Source organism: Schistocerca americana, chromosome X (assembly GCF_021461395.2).
Source record: "Schistocerca americana isolate TAMUIC-IGC-003095 chromosome X, iqSchAmer2.1, whole genome shotgun sequence".
NCBI lineage: Eukaryota > Metazoa > Arthropoda > Insecta > Orthoptera > Acrididae > Schistocerca > Schistocerca americana.
In genome coordinates this window covers 65,742,795-65,755,505 of record NC_060130.1, presented here as the reverse complement: position 1 = coordinate 65,755,505, position 12,711 = coordinate 65,742,795, and positions in this window count along the sequence as shown.

Below are 12,711 nucleotides of genomic sequence, written 5' to 3'. Positions count from 1 at the left end.
CCCCTAGCAGGAGTACTTTGAAAGTCATGATGTCGACAAATAATGGCGTATCGCGTCTGGTGAAAGGGGCTTCGGAAAATGGTAGATGTGACTGTGGTTTAACGGAGAGACACTGCAGGAGTAACTATGACTCTCTTAAGGTAGGCAAACGCCTCGTCAATAGGCGAAATACATCGGCAAAGTCGAAAAGCTCCCGGCAGGAGTACTGTGAAAGTCTTTATGTCAATAGATATTAGCGTATCGCTTCAGGAGAATTGGCCAGAGTAAGCTTGTAGATGTGCCTGTTGTAAAATGGGGAGCAACAGCAAGGGGTAACTATGACTCTCTTAAGGTAACCAAATGCCTCGTCAACAGGCGAAATACATCGGCAAACTCGAGAGCTCCCGGCATTAGTACTGTGAAATTCTTTAGGTTGACCGATAATGACGTATCGCTTCAGGTGAACTGGCCAGAATAAGATTGAAAATGTGACTGTGGTAAAACGGGGAGCAACTGACAGGAGTAACTATGACTCTCTTAAGGTAGCCAAATGGTTCGTCAACAGGCGAAATACATTGGTAAACTGGAGGAACCCCTAGCAGGAGTACTGTGAAAGTCATAATTTCGACAAATAATGGCGTATCGCGTCTGGTGAAAGCGGCAGAGGAAAATCGTAGATGTGACTGTGGTTTAACGGGGAGCAACTGACAGGAGTAACTATGACTCTCTTAAGGTAGCCAAATGCCTCGTCAAGTGGCGTATCGCTTCAGGTGAACTGGCCAGAATAAGATTGAAAATGTGACTGTGGTAAAACGGGGAGCAACTGACAGGAGTAAGTATGACTCTCTTAAGGTAGCCAAATGCCTCGTCAACAGGCGAAATACATTGGTAAACTGGAGGAGCCCCTAGCAGGAGTACTTTGAAAGTCATGATGTCGACAAATAATGGCGTATCGCGTCTGGTGAAAGGGGCAGAGGAAAATGGTAGATGTGACTGTGGTTTAACGGAGAGACACTGCAGGAGTAACTATGACTCTCTTAAGGTAGGCAAACGCCTCGTCAATAGGCGAAATACATCGGCAAAGTCGAAAAGCTCCCGGCAGGAGTACTGTGAAAGTCTTTATGTCAATAGATATTAGCGTATCGCTTCAGGAGAATTGGCCAGAGTAAGCTTGTAGATGTGCCTGTTGTAAAATGGGGAGCAACAGCAAGGGGTAACTATGACTTTCTTAAGGTAACCAAATGCCTCGTCAACAGGCGAAATACATCGGCAAACTCGAGAGCTCCCGGCATTAGTACTGTGAAATTCTTTAGGTTGACCGATAATGACGTATCGCTTCAGGTGAACTGGCCAGAATAAGATTGAAAATGTGACTGTGGTAAAACGGGGAGCAACTGACAGGAGTAACTATGACTCTCTTAAGGTAGCCAAATGGTTCGTCAACAGGCGAAATACATTGGTAAACTGGAGGAACCCCTAGCATGAGTACTGTGAAAGTCATAATTTCGACAAATAATGGCGTATCGCGTCTGGTGAAAGCGGCAGAGGAAAATCGTAGATGTGACTGTGGTTTAACGGGGAGCAACTGACAGGAGTAACTATGACTCTCTTAAGGCAGCCAAATGCCTCGTCAAGTGGCGTATCGCTTCGGGTGAACTGGCCAGAATAAGATTGAAAATGTGACTGTGGTAAAACGGGGAGCAACTGACAGGAGTAAGTATGACTCTCTTAAGGTAGCCAAATGCCTCGTCAACAGGCGAAATACATTGGTAAATTGGAGGAGCCCCTAGCAGAAGTACTTTGAAAGTCATGATGTCTACAAATAATGGCGTATCGCGTCTGGTGAAAGGGGCAGAGGAAAATGGTAGATGTGACTGTGGTTTAACGGAGAGACACGGGCAGGAGTAACTATGACTCTCTTAAGGTAGGCAAACGCCTCGTCAATAGGCGAAATACATCGGCAAAGTCGAAAAGATCCCGGCAGGAGTACTGTGAAAGTCTTTATGTCAACAGATATTAGCGTATCGCTTCAGGAGAATTGGCCAGAGTAAGCTTGTAGATGTGAATGTTGTAAAATGGGGAGCGACAGCAAGGGGTAACTATGACTCTCTTAAGGTATCCAAATGCCTCGTCAACAGGCGAAATACATCGGCAAACTCGAGAAGCTCCCGGCAGGAGTACTGTGATAATCTTTAGGTTGACTGACAATGGCGTATCGCTTCAGGTGAACTGGCCAGAATAAGATTGAAAATGTGACTGTGGTAAAACGGGGAGCAACTGACAGGAGTAAGTATGACTCTCTTAAGGTAGCCAAATGCCTCGTCAACAGGCGAAATACATTGGTAAACTGGAGGAGCCCCTAGCAGGAGTACTTTGAAAGTCATGATGTCGACAAATAATGGCGTATCGCGTCTGGTGAAAGGGGCAGAGGAAAATGGTAGATGTGACTGTGGTTTAACGGAGAGACACTGGCAGGAGTAACTATGACTCTCTTAAGGTAGGCAAACGCCTCGTCAATAGGCGAAATACATCGGCAAAGTCGAAAAGCTCCCGGCAGGAGTACTGTGAAAGTCTTTATGTCAATAGATATTAGCGTATCGCTTCAGGAGAATTGGCCAGAGTAAGCTTGTAGATGTGCCTGTTGTAAAATGGGGAGCAACAGCAAGGGGTAACTATGACTCTCTTAAGGTAACCAAATGCCTCGTCAACAGGCGAAATACATCGGCAAACTCGAGAGCTCCCGGCAGGAGTACTGTGAAATTCTTTAGGTTGACCGATAATGACGTATCGCTTCAGGTGAACTGGCCAGAATAAGATTGAAAATGTGACTGTGGTAAAACGGGGAGCAACTGACAGGAGTAACTATGACTCTCTTAAGGTAGCCAAATGCCTCGTCAACATTCGAAATACATTGGTAAACTGGAGGAGCCCCTAGCAGAAGTACTTTGAAAGTCATGATGTCTACAAATAATGGCGTATCGCGTCTGGTGAAAGGGGCAGAGGAAAATGGTAGATGTGACTGTGGTTTGACGGAGAGACACGGGCAGGAGTAACTATGACTCTCTTAAGGTAGCCAAACGCCTCGTCAATAGGCGAAATACATCGGCAAAGTCGAAAAGATCCCGGCAGGAGTACTGAGAAAGTCTTAATGTCAACAGATATTAGCGTATCGCTTCAGGAGAATTGGCCAGACTAAGCTTGTAGATGTGAATGTTGTAAAATGGGGAGCGACAGCAAGGGGTAACTATGACTCTCTTAAGGTATCCAAATGCCTCGTCAACAGGCGAAATACATCGGCAAACTCGAGAAGCTCCCGGCAGGAGTACTGTGATAATCTTTAGGTTGACTGACAATGGCGTATCGCTTCAGGTGAACTGGCCAGAATAAGATTGAAAATGTGACTGTGGTAAAACGGGGAGCAACTGACAGGAGTAAGTATGACTCTCTTAAGGTAGCCAAATGCCTCGTCAACAGGCGAAATACATTGGTAAACTGGAGGAGCCCCTAGCAGGAGTACTTTGAAAGTCATGATGTCGACAAATAATGGCGTATCGCGTCTGGTGAAAGGGGCAGAGGAAAATGGTAGATGTGACTGTGGTTTAACGGAGAGACACTGCAGGAGTAACTATGACTCTCTTAAGGTAGGCAAACGCCTCGTCAATAGGCGAAATACATCGGCAAAGTCGAAAAGCTCCCGGCAGGAATACTGTGAAAGTCTTTATGTCAATAGATATTAGCGTATCGCTTCAGGAGAATTGGCCAGAGTAAGCTTGTAGATGTGCCTGTTGTAAAATGGGGAGCAACAGCAAGGGGTAACTATGACTCTCTTAAGGTAACCAAATGCCTCGTCAACAGGCGAAATACATCGGCAAACTCGAGAGCTCCCGGCATTAGTACTGTGAAATTCTTTAGGTTGACCGATAATGACGTATCGCTTCAGGTGAACTGGCCAGAATAAGATTGAAAATGTGACTGTGGTAAAACGGGGAGCAACTGACAGGAGTAACTATGACTCTCTTAAGGTAGCCAAATGGTTCGTCAACAGGCGAAATACATTGGTAAACTGGAGGAACCCCTAGCAGGAGTACTGTGAAAGTCATAATTTCGACAAATAATGGCGTATCGCGTCTGGTGAAAGCGGCAGAGGAAAATCGTAGATGTGACTGTGGTTTAACGGGAAGCAACTGACAGGAGTAACTATGACTCTCTTAAGGTAGCCAAATGCCTCGTCAAGTGCCGTATCGCTTCAGGTGAACTGGCCAGAATAAGATTGAAAATGTGACTGTGGTAAAACGGGGAGCAACTGACAGGAGTAAGTATGACTCTCTTAAGGTAGCCAAATGCCTCGTCAACAGGCGAAATACATTGGTAAACTGGAGGAGCCCCTAGCAGGAGTACTTTGAAAGTCATGATGTCGACAAATAATGGCGTATCGCGTCTGGTGAAAGGGGCAGAGGAAAATGGTAGATGTGACTGTGGTTTAACGGAGAGACACTGCAGGAGTAACTATGACTCTCTTAAGGTAGGCAAACGCCTCGTCAATAGGCGAAATACATCGGCAAAGTCGAAAAGCTCCCGGCAGGAGTACTGTGAAAGTCTTTATGTCAATAGATATTAGCGTATCGCTTCAGGAGAATTGGCCAGAGTAAGCTTGTAGATGTGCCTGTTGTAAAATGGGGAGCAACAGCAAGGGGTAACTATGACTCTCTTAAGGTAACCAAATGCCTCATCAACAGGCGAAATACATCGGCAAACTCGAGAGCTCCCGGCATTAGTACTGTGAAATTCTTTAGGTTGACCGATAATGACGTATCGCTTCAGGTGAACTGGCCAGAATAAGATTGAAAATGTGACTGTGGTAAAACGGGGAGCAACTGACAGGAGTAACTATGACTCTCTTAAGGTAGCCAAATGGTTCGTCAACAGGCGAAATACATTGGTAAACTGGAGGAACCCCTAGCATGAGTACTGTGAAAGTCATAATTTCGACAAATAATGGCGTATCGCGTCTGGTGAAAGGGGCAGAGGAAAATGGTAGATGTGACTGTGGTTTAACGGAGAGACACGGGCAGGAGTAACTATGACTCTCTTAAGGTAGCCAAACGCCTCGTCAATAGGCGAAATACATCGGCAAAGTCGAAAAGATCCCGGCAGGAGTACTGTGAAAGTCTTTATGTCAACAGATATTAGCGTATCGCTTCAGGAGAATTGGCCAGAGTAAGCTTGTAGATGTGAATGTTGTAAAATGGGGAGCGACAGCAAGGGGTAACTATGACTCTCTTAAGGTATCCAAATGCCTCGTCAACAGGCGAAATACATCGGCAAACTCGAGAAGCTCCCGGCAGGAGTACTGTGATAATCTTTAGGTTGACTGACAATGGCGTATCGCTTCAGGTGAACTGGCCAGAATAAGATTGAAAATGTGACTGTGGTAAAACCTGGAGCAACTGACAGGAGTAAGTATGACTCTCTTAAGGTAGCCAAATGCCTCGTCAACAGGCGAAATACATTGGTAAACTGGAGGAGCCCCTAGCAGGAGTACTTTGAAAGTCATGATGTCGACAAATAATGGCGTATCGCGTCTGGTGAAAGGGGCAGAGGAAAATGGTAGATGTGACTGTGGTTTAACGGAGAGACACTGGCAGGAGTAACTATGACTCTCTTAAGGTAGGCAAACGCCTCGTCAATAGGCGAAATACATCGGCAAAGTCGAAAAGCTCCCGGCAGGAGTACTGTGAAAGTCTTTATGTCAATAGATATTAGCGTATCGCTTCAGGAGAATTGGCCAGAGTAAGCTTGTAGATGTGCCTGTTGTAAAATGGGGAGCAACAGCAAGGGGTAACTATGACTCTCTTAAGGTAACCAAATGCCTCGTCAACAGGCGAAATACATCGGCAAACTCGAGAGCTCCCGGCAGGAGTACTGTGAAATTCTTTAGGTTGACCGATAATGACGTATCGCTTCAGGTGAACTGGCCAGAATAAGATTGAAAATGTGACTGTGGTAAAACGGGGAGCAACTGACAGTAGTAACTATGACTCTCTTAAGGTAGCCAAATGCCTCGTCAACAGGCGAAATACATTGGTAAACTGGAGGAGCCCCTAGCAGAAGTACTTTGAAAGTCATGATGTCTACAAATAATGGCGTATCGCGTCTGGTGAAAGGGGCAGAGGAAAATGGTAGATGTTACTGTGGTTTGACGGAGAGACACGGGCAGGAGTAACTATGACTCTCTTAAGGTAGCCAAACGCCTCGTCAATAGGCGAAATACATCGGCAAAGTCGAAAAGATCCCGGCAGGAGTACTGAGAAAGTCTTAATGTCAACAGATATTAGCGTATCGCTTCAGGAGAATTGGCCAGAGTAAGCTTGTAGATGTGAATGTTGTAAAATGGGGAGCGACAGCAAGGGGTAACTATGACTCTCTTAAGGTATCCAAATGCCTCGTCAACAGGCGAAATACATCGGCAAACTCGAGAAGCTCCCGGCAGGAGTACTGTGATAATCTTTAGGTTGACTGACAATGGCGTATCGCTTCAGGTGAACTGGCCAGAATAAGATTGAAAATGTGACTGTGGTAAAACGGGGAGCAACTGACAGGAGTAAGTATGACTCTCTTAAGGTAGCCAAATGCCTCGTCAACAGGCGAAATACATTGGTAAACTGGAGGAGCCCCTAGCAGGAGTACTTTGAAAGTCATGATGTCGACAAATAATGGCGTATCGCGTCTGGTGAAAGGGGCAGAGGAAAATGGTAGATGTGACTGTGGTTTAACGGAGAGACACTGGCAGGAGTAACTATGACTCTCTTAAGGTAGGCAAACGCCTCGTCAATAGGCGAAATACATCGGCAAAGTCGAAAAGCTCCCGGCAGGAGTACTGTGAAAGTCTTTATGTCAATAGATATTAGCGTATCGCTTCAGGAGAATTGGCCAGAGTAAGCTTGTAGATGTGCCTGTTGTAAAATGGGGAGCAACAGCAAGGGGTAACTATGACTCTCTTAAGGTAACCATATGCCTCGTCAACAGGCGAAATACATCGGCAAACTCGAGAGCTCCCGGCAGGAGTACTGTGAAATTCTTTAGGTTGACCGATAATGACGTATCGCTTCAGGTGAACTGGCCAGAATAAGATTGAAAATGTGACTGTGGTAAAACGGGGAGCAACTGACAGGAGTAACTATGACTCTCTTAAGGTAGCCAAATGGTTCGTCAACAGGCGAAATACATTGGTAAACTGGAGGAACCCCTAGCAGGAGTACTGTGAAAGTCATAATTTCGACAAATAATGGCGTATCGCGTCTGGTGAAAGCGGCAGAGGAAAATCGTAGATGTGACTGTGGTTTAACGGGGAGCAACTGACAGGAGTAACTATGACTCTCTTAAGGTAGCCAAATGCCTCGTCAAGTGGCGTATCGCTTCAGGTGAACTGGCCAGAATAAGATTGAAAATGTGACTGTGGTAAAACGGGGAGCAACTGACAGGAGTAAGTATGACTCTCTTAAGGTAGCCAAATGCCTCGTCAACAGGCGAAATACATTGGTAAACTGGAGGAGCCCCTAGCAGGAGTACTTTGAAAGTCATGATGTCGACAAATAATGGCGTATCGCGTCTGGTGAAAGGGGCAGAGGAAAATGGTAGATGTGACTGTGGTTTAACGGAGAGACACTGGCAGGAGTAACTATGACTCTCTTAAGGTAGGCAAACGCCTCGTCAATAGGCGAAATACATCGGCAAAGTCGAAAAGCTCCCGGCAGGAGTACTGTGAAAGTCTTTATGTCAATAGATATTAGCGTATCGCTTCAGGAGAATTGGCCAGAGTAAGCTTGTAGATGTGCCTGTTGTAAAATGGGGAGCAACAGCAAGGGGTAACTATGACTCTCTTAAGGTAACCAAATGCCTCGTCAACAGGCGAAATACATCGGCAAACTCGAGAGCTCCCGGCAGGAGTACTGTGAAATTCTTTAGGTTGACCGATAATGGCGTATCGCTTCAGGTGAACTGGCCAGAATAAGATTGAAAATGTGACTGTGGTAAAACGGGGAGCAACTGACAGGAGTAACTATGACTCTCTTAAGGTAGCCAAATGGTTCGTCAACAGGCGAAATACATTGGTAAACTGGAGGAACCCCTAGCAGGAGTACTGTGAAAGTCATAATTTCGACAAATAATGGCGTATCGCGTCTGGTGAAAGCGGCAGAGGAAAATCGTAGATGTGACTGTGGTTTAACGGGGAGCAACTGACAGGAGTAACTATGACTCTCTTAAGGTAGCCAAATGCCTCGTCAAGTGGCGTATCGCTTCAGGTGAACTGGCCAGAATAAGATTGAAAATGTGACTGTGGTAAAACGGGGAGCAACTGACAGGAGTAAGTGTGACTCTCTTAAGGTAGCCAAATGCCTCGTCAACAGGCGAAATACATTGGTAAACTGGAGGAGCCCCTAGCAGGAGTACTTTGAAAGTCATGATGTCGACAAATAATGGCGTATCGCGTCTGGTGAAAGGGGCAGAGGAAAATGGTATATGTGACTGTGGTTTAACGGAGAGACACTGGCAGGAGTAACTATGACTCTCTTAAGGTAGCCAAACGCCTCGTCAATAGGCGAAATACATCGGCAAAGTCGAAAAGCTCCCGGCAGGAGTACTGTGAAAGTCTTTATGTCAATAGATATTAGCGTATCGCTTCAGGAGAATTGGCCAGAGTAAGCTTGTAGATGTGCCTGTTGTAAAATGGGGAGCAACAGCAAGGGGTAACTATGACTCTCTTAAGGTAACCAAATGCCTCGTCAACAGGCGAAATACATCGGCAAACTCGAGAGCTCCCGGCAGGAGTACTGTGAAATTCTTTAGGTTGACCGATAATGACGTATCGCTTCAGGTGAACTGGCCAGAATGAGATTGAAAATGTGACTGTGGTAAAACGGGGAGCAACTGACAGGAGTAACTATGACTCTCTTAAGGTAGCCAAATGGTTCGTCAACAGGCGAAATACATTGGTAAACTGGAGGAACCCCTAGCATGAGTACTGTGAAAGTCATAATTTCGACAAATAATGGCGTATCGCGTCTGGTGAAAGGGGCAGAGGAAAATGGTAGATGTGACTGTGGTTTAACGGAGAGACACGGGCAGGAGTAACTATGACTCTCTTAAGGTAGCCAAACGCCTCGTCAATAGGCGAAATACATCGGCAAAGTCGAAAAGATCCCGGCAGGAGTACTGTGAAAGTCTTTATGTCAACAGATATTAGCGTATCGCTTCAGGAGAATTGGCCAGAGTAAGCTTGTAGATGTGAATGTTGTAAAATGGGGAGCGACAGCAAGGGGTAACTATGACTCTCTTAAGGTATCCAAATGCCTCGTCAACAGGCGAAATACATCGGCAAACTCGAGAAGCTCCCGGCAGGAGTACTGTGATAATCTTTAGGTTGACTGACAATGGCGTATCGCTTCAGGTGAACTGGCCAGAATAAGATTGAAAATGTGACTGTGGTAAAACCTGGAGCAACTGACAGGAGTAAGTATGACTCTCTTAAGGTAGCCAAATGCCTCGTCAACAGGCGAAATACATTGGTAAACTGGAGGAGCCCCTAGCAGGAGTACTTTGAAAGTCATGATGTCGACAAATAATGGCGTATCGCGTCTGGTGAAAGGGGCAGAGGAAAATGGTAGATGTGACTGTGGTTTAACGGAGAGACACTGGCAGGAGTAACTATGACTCTCTTAAGGTAGGCAAACGCCTCGTCAATAGGCGAAATACATCGGCAAAGTCGAAAAGCTCCCGGCAGGAGTACTGTGAAAGTCTTTATGTCAATAGATATTAGCGTATCGCTTCAGGAGAATTGGCCAGAGTAAGCTTGTAGATGTGCCTGTTGTAAAATGGGGAGCAACAGCAAGGGGTAACTATGACTCTCTTAAGGTAACCAAATGCCTCGTCAACAGGCGAAATACATCGGCAAACTCGAGAGCTCCCGGCAGGAGTACTGTGAAATTCTTTAGGTTGACCGATAATGACGTATCGCTTCAGGTGAACTGGCCAGAATAAGATTGAAAATGTGACTGTGGTAAAACGGGGAGCAACTGACAGGAGTAACTATGACTCTCTTAAGGTAGCCAAATGCCTCGTCAACAGGCGAAATACATTGGTAAACTGGAGGAGCCCCTAGCAGAAGTACTTTGAAAGTCATGATGTCTACAAATAATGGCGTATCGCGTCTGGTGAAAGGGGCAGAGGAAAATGGTAGATGTTACTGTGGTTTGACGGAGAGACACGGGCAGGAGTAACTATGACTCTCTTAAGGTAGCCAAACGCCTCGTCAATAGGCGAAATACATCGGCAAAGTCGAAAAGATCCCGGCAGGAGTACTGAGAAAGTCTTAATGTCAACAGATATTAGCGTATCGCTTCAGGAGAATTGGCCAGAGTAAGCTTGTAGATGTGAATGTTGTAAAATGGGGAGCGACAGCAAGGGGTAACTATGACTCTCTTAAGGTATCCAAATGCCTCGTCAACAGGCGAAATACATCGGCAAACTCGAGAAGCTCCCGGCAGGAGTACTGTGATAATCTTTAGGTTGACTGACAATGGCGTATCGCTTCAGGTGAACTGGCCAGAATAAGATTGAAAATGTGACTGTGGTAAAACAAGGAGCAACTGACAGGAGTAAGTATGACTCTCTTAAGGTAGCCAAATGCCTCGTCAACAGGCGAAATACATTGGTAAACTGGAGGAGCCCCTAGCAGGAGTACTTTGAAAGTCATGATGTCGACAAATAATGGCGTATCGCGTCTGGTGAAAGGGGCAGAGGAAAATGGTAGATGTGACTGTGGTTTAACGGAGAGACACTGGCAGGAGTAACTATGACTCTCTTAAGGTAGGCAAACGCCTCGTCAATAGGCGAAATACATCGGCAAAGTCGAAAAGCTCCCGGCAGGAGTACTGTGAAAGTCTTTATGTCAATAGATATTAGCGTATCGCTTCAGGAGAATTGGCCACAGTAAGCTTGTAGATGTGCCTGTTGTAAAATGGGGAGCAACAGCAAGGGGTAACTATGACTCTCTTAAGGTAACCATATGCCTCGTCAACAGGCGAAATACATCGGCAAACTCGAGAGCTCCCGGCAGGAGTACTGTGAAATTCTTTAGGTTGACCGATAATGACGTATCGCTTCAGGTGAACTGGCCAGAATAAGATTGAAAATGTGACTGTGGTAAAACGGGGAGCAACTGACAGGAGTAACTATGACTCTCTTAAGGTAGCCAAATGGTTCGTCAACAGGCGAAATACATTGGCAAACTGGAGGAACCCCTAGCAGGAGTACTGTGAAAGTCATAATTTCGACAAATAATGGCGTATCGCGTCTGGTGAAAGCGGCAGAGGAAAATCGTAGATGTGACTGTGGTTTAACGGGGAGCAACTGACAGGAGTAACTATGACTCTCTTAAGGTAGCCAAATGCCTCGTCAAGTGGCGTATCGCTTCAGGTGAACTGGCCAGAATAAGATTGAAAATGTGACTGTGGTAAAACGGGGAGCAACTGACAGGAGTAAGTATGACTCTCTTAAGGTAGCCAAATGCCTCGTCAACAGGCGAAATACATTGGTAAACTGGAGGAGCCCCTAGCAGGAGTACTTTGAAAGTCATGATGTCGACAAATAATGGCGTATCGCGTCTGGTGAAAGGGGCAGAGGAAAATGGTAGATGTGACTGTGGTTTAACGGAGAGACACTGGCAGGAGTAACTATGACTCTCTTAAGGTAGGCAAACGCCTCGTCAATAGGCGAAATACATCGGCAAAGTCGAAAAGCTCCCGGCAGGAGTACTGTGAAAGTCTTTATGTCAATAGATATTAGCGTATCGCTTCAGGAGAATTGGCCAGAGTAAGCTTGTAGATGTGCCTGTTGTAAAATGGGGAGCAACAGCAAGGGGTAACTATGACTCTCTTAAGGTAACCAAATGCCTCGTCAACAGGCGAAATACATCGGCAAACTCGAGAGCTCCCGGCAGGAGTACTGTGAAATTCTTTAGGTTGACCGATAATGGCGTATCGCTTCAGGTGAACTGGCCAGAATAAGATTGAAAATGTGACTGTGGTAAAACGGGGAGCAACTGACAGGAGTAACTATGACTCTCTTAAGGTAGCCAAATGGTTCGTCAACAGGCGAAATACATTGGTAAACTGGAGGAACCCCTAGCAGGAGTACTGTGAAAGTCATAATTTCGACAAATAATGGCGTATCGCGTCTGGTGAAAGCGGCAGAGGAAAATCGTAGATGTGACTGTGGTTTAACGGGGAGCAACTGACAGGAGTAACTATGACTCTCTTAAGGTAGCCAAATGCCTCGTCAAGTGGCGTATCGCTTCAGGTGAACTGGCCAGAATAAGATTGAAAATGTGACTGTGGTAAAACGGGGAGCAACTGACAGGAGTAAGTGTGACTCTCTTAAGGTAGCCAAATGCCTCGTCAACAGGCGAAATACATTGGTAAACTGGAGGAGCCCCTAGCAGGAGTACTTTGAAAGTCATGATGTCGACAAATAATGGCGTATCGCGTCTGGTGAAAGGGGCAGAGGAAAATGGTATATGTGACTGTGGTTTAACGGAGAGACACTGGCAGGAGTAACTATGACTCTCTTAAGGTGGCCAAACGCCTCGTCAATAGGCGAAATACATCGGCAAAGTCGAAAAGCTCCCGGCAGGAGTACTGTGAAAGTCTTTATGTCAATAGATATTAGCGTATC